This window comes from Tachysurus fulvidraco, chromosome 15 (genome assembly GCF_022655615.1).
Source record: "Tachysurus fulvidraco isolate hzauxx_2018 chromosome 15, HZAU_PFXX_2.0, whole genome shotgun sequence".
NCBI classification, from domain to species: domain Eukaryota; kingdom Metazoa; phylum Chordata; class Actinopteri; order Siluriformes; family Bagridae; genus Tachysurus; species Tachysurus fulvidraco.
In genome coordinates this window covers 2,563,947-2,568,946 of record NC_062532.1, presented here as the reverse complement: position 1 = coordinate 2,568,946, position 5,000 = coordinate 2,563,947, and the positions used below count along the sequence as shown (strand labels likewise).

Here is a 5,000-nt window from a genome sequence, read left to right as displayed (position 1 = left end):
CACTACAGCACTACACCACTACAGCACTACACCAGTACACCACTACAGCACTACACCACTACACCACTACAGCACTACACCAGTACACCACTACACCACTACAGCACTACACCACTACAGCACTACACCAGTACACCACTACACCACTATAGCCCTAAACCACTACACCACTACAGCCCTACACCACTACACCACTCCACCCCTACACCACTACACCACTACAGCCCTACACCACTACACCACTACAGCCCTTAACCACTACACCACTACAGCACTACACCAGTACACCACTACACCACTACAGCCCTAAACCACTACACCACTACAGCCCTACACCAGTACACCACTCCACCCCTACACCACTACAGCCCTACACCACTACACCACTACAGCCCTAAACCACTACACCACTACAGCACTACACCACTACAGCCCTAAACCACTACACCACTACAGCACTACACCAGTACACCACTACAGCACTACACCACTACAGCACTACACCAGTACACCACTACAGCACTACACCACTACAGCACTACACCAGTACACCACTACAGCCCTAAACCACTACACCACTACAGCACTACACCAGTACACCACTACACCACTATAGCCCTAAACCACTACACCACTACAGCCCTACACCACTCCACCCCTACACCACTACACCACTACAGCCCTACACCACTACACCACTACAGCCCTTAACCACTACACCACTACAGCACTACACCAGTACACCACTACACCACTACAGCCCTAAACCACTACACCACTACAGCACTACACCAGTACACCACTACACCACTACAGCCCTAAACCACTACACCACTACAGCCCTACACCACTACACCACTACACCCCTACACCACTACACCACTACAGCCCTACACCACTACACCACTACAGCCCTTAACCACTACACCACTACAGCACTACACCAGTACACCACTACACCACTACAGCCCTAAACCACTACACCACTACAGCCCTAAACCACTACACCACTACAGCCCTACACCACTACACCACTACACCACTACAGCCCTAGACCACTACACCACTACAGCACTACACCAGTACACCACTACACCACTACAGCCCTAAACCACTACACCACTACAGCACTACACCAGTACACCACTACACCACTACAGCCCTAAACCACTACACCACTACACCACTACAGCCCTAAACCACTACACCACTACAGCCCTACACCACTACACCACTCCACCCCTACACCACTACAGCCCTACACCACTACAGCCCTAAACCACTACACCACTACAGCCCTAAACCACTACACCACTACACCTCTACAGCCCTACACCACTACACCACTACAGCCCTAAACCACTACACCACTACAGCCCTAAACCACTACACCACTACAGCCCTAAACCACTACACCACTACAGCCCTAAACCACTACACCACTACACTACAGCACTACACCACTACAGCCCTAAACCACTACACCACTACAGCCCTAAACCACTACAGCCCTAAACCACTACACCACTACAGCCCTAAACCACTACACCACTACACTACAGCACTACAGCCCTAAACCACTACACTACAGCACTACACCACTACACCACTACACCACTACACTACACCACTACAGCACTACACCACTACACTACACCACTACACCACTAAAGCCCTACACCCCTACACCCCTACACCACTACACTACAGCACTACACCACTACAGCACTACACCACTACAGCACTACAGCACTACACCACTACACCACTACACCACTACACCAGTAAAGCCCTACACCACTACAGCACTACACCACTACAGCACTACACCACTAAAGCCCTACAGCACTACACCACTACAGCACTACACCACTACACCACTAAAGCCCTACAGCACTACACCACTACAGCACTACACCACTACAGCACTACAGCACTAAACCACTACACCACTACACCACTACAGCACTACACCACTACAGCACTACACCACTACACCACTAAAGCCCTACAGCACTACACCACTACAGCACTACACCACTACAGCACTACACCCCTACAGCACTACACCACTACACCACTAAAGCCCTACAGCACTACACCACTACACCACTAAAGCCCTACAGCACTATACCACTACAACACCACAGCTCTACAACCTTACACCCTTACAGCCCTACACCCCTACAAATTTACACCCCTACAAATTTACACCCCTACAACCCTACACCCCAACAACTTTACACCCCTACAACCGTACACCCCTACACCCCTACAGCGCTGTCCTTTGTTTTTATTAAGCATCTCATAAAAATCTACAGCAAACACTGCAACCCAAATCACATCACATGCCTGATTCACTTCCTGCAGGTGAGTCGATTCACATGGTTCTCTTACTAGAATTTTCTTTGCTTGTAAAAGAGTCATTTAGAAAGTTTCATTCAGTTCCATACAGACAGCTCCTTATGTTCCTTGTGGTGGTCTGTGAACCCTACACACACCCTACACACACACACACACACACACACACACACACCCTACACACACCCTACACACACACAGCTCTGATTACACAAACACCCCAAGAGGACTGATTAAGTATCCGGGATATGCAGCTGTAGCAGGAAGTGTTGGGCTAACGTGTGTGTGTGTGTGTGTGTGTGTGTGTGTGTGTGTGTGTATGTGTGTGCGTGCATGCATGCCATTTGCCATTCAGATCAGGTTTAGACCACATTTCTCACATTTCCAAGCACAGGTCGTATTCAGATTTCGCATGTAATTGTCATAATCTTGTTTTCAAATCTTTATGTTGTGGTTTCCATGGCAACGTGACCATGTGCTGTTTGATTTTGTGGTTTCTTCTCTGGTCTAATCTTTACCCCATGACGGTTACTGTCACAGAGACATGGTCTATGTGCCCATCACTGACATCTGAAAAGGTGTGGTCGCTACCTGTCAGTCCTAATAAAGGAGGAGCCGCATCTGTCACTGTTTTAATGAAGCAGGCGTGGCCTGTGTACCAGAGGCGTGGTCTCGGTATGTGTCATGTCTTATGAGGAGGCGTGGCCTCTGTACCATGGTGTGTCTTCTGTACCTGTCAGTTGTAATTAAGGAGGCGTGGCCTCTGTACCATGGTGCAGCTTCTGTACCTGTCCGTTGTAATTAAGGAGGCGTGGCCTCTGTACCATGGTGCAGCTTCTGTACCTGTCAGTTGTAATTAAGGAGGCGTGGCCTCTGTTCCTGTCACTCCCTGTGCAGTAGACGTGGTTCGGCCCCTGTGTGCTCCTGTGCTAATTACCACAGAGACATAATAAGATTTTTACTTCATTCTACATGGGTGTAAAAATGTGTCATTGTTTTCTGTGTATTTGTTGTAGGACATTTCTAAGCAGAGCTTCTCGTGTAGATGTTTCTACTCCAGCAGACGAGATCAACTCAGGATCAGATTTTAATGACGTGTGACTTAACAGAAGCAGACAGAGCAGAAGATCCCTAAAGGAGCTGTTGTATAAAATATTAAGGAGCAGACAATCCTTTATTGTGCCTCCAGCTAACTTTATTAACCCTAGGTGTTACCATGCAGTCACATTGTTTACGTACACACACATATACACACATACATACACACGCATATATATACACACACACACACCATACACACACACACACACCATACATACACACACACACACATATATATACACAGCCTGCACACACCCTACACACACCCTACAGGCACCTTACACACACATATACACAGCCTGCACGCAACCTACACGCGCCCTACATGCACCCTACACACATACTCCACACACACCTTACACACACACACACACACACATACACAGCCTGCACACACCCTACACACACCCTACAGGCACCATACACACACAGCCTACACGCACCCTACACACACCCTACAGGCACCATACACACACAGCCTACACGCACCCTACACACACCCTACACACACCTTACACACACCCTACACACACAGCCTACACACACCTTACACACACCTTACACACACTCTACACGCACCCTACACACACACACCCTACACACACTCTACACGCACCCTACACACACCCTACACACACCTTACACACACTTTACACGCACCCTACACACACTTTACACGCACCCTACACACACAGCCTGCACACACCTTACACGCACCCTACACACACCCTACACGCACCCTACCCACACACACCCTACATGTGCCACACACACCCTACACACACCCTACACACACCCCATATGTGCCACACACACCCTACACGCACCCTACATGCACCACGCACACACACACCTTACACGCACTCTACATGCACCCTACATGGGCCACACACACCCTACACGCACCCTACATGCACTACACACACACCCTACACGCACCGTACATGCACTACACACACACCCTACACGCACCCTACATGCACTACACACACACCCTACACGCACCCTACATGCACTACACACACACCCTACACGCACCCTACATGCACCACACACACCCTACACACACCCTACACGCACACTCCACACACACCCTACACGCACCCTACATGCACTACACGCACACCACACACACCCTACACACATACTCCACACACACCCTACACACACACTCCTTACACACACACACACACACCTTACACAAACACACCTTACACACACACACACTCTACACACACACACATTTACTGATATATCATTAACCCCTGTCAGCAGAATGTATAATGTCTCTGCGCTACACTGACAGTGTAAGTGGACGTGTCCAGGGGACAGTTTAAGCTTCGCTCCCCAGGTGATTTTCACACACAACTTGGACACAGAAAGAAAAGACCAGATTTCAGGATTTCATATACTGTAAAAGCCAAGAAGCAAATGTTCAGAGTTTTTGTACAACTGTTTTTATCCCTAAATGTTTATCCCTAAATTTTTATGTCTAATAGATTTTACACTTACTGTAATTAAAAATATAAAATAACGTT

General features: G+C 48.6%; 1 long non-coding RNA gene across 3 annotated transcripts in view; it reads left to right on the top strand.

Annotated features, from left to right (window-relative positions):
* LOC113649190 overlaps nt 1-5,000 on the top strand; it is a 30,035-nt gene that overhangs the window by 11,296 nt on the left and 13,739 nt on the right. For 2 of the 3 annotated variants that reach the window (XR_003442085.2, XR_003442084.2), the window contains one exon: nt 3,378-3,687. The exons of the other annotated variant lie outside the window; for it this stretch is intronic. This is a non-coding gene — a long non-coding RNA (uncharacterized LOC113649190). Of the gene's footprint in view, nt 1-3,377; nt 3,688-5,000 lie in introns of those variants that run through there. 3 annotated transcript variants of the gene reach the window in all.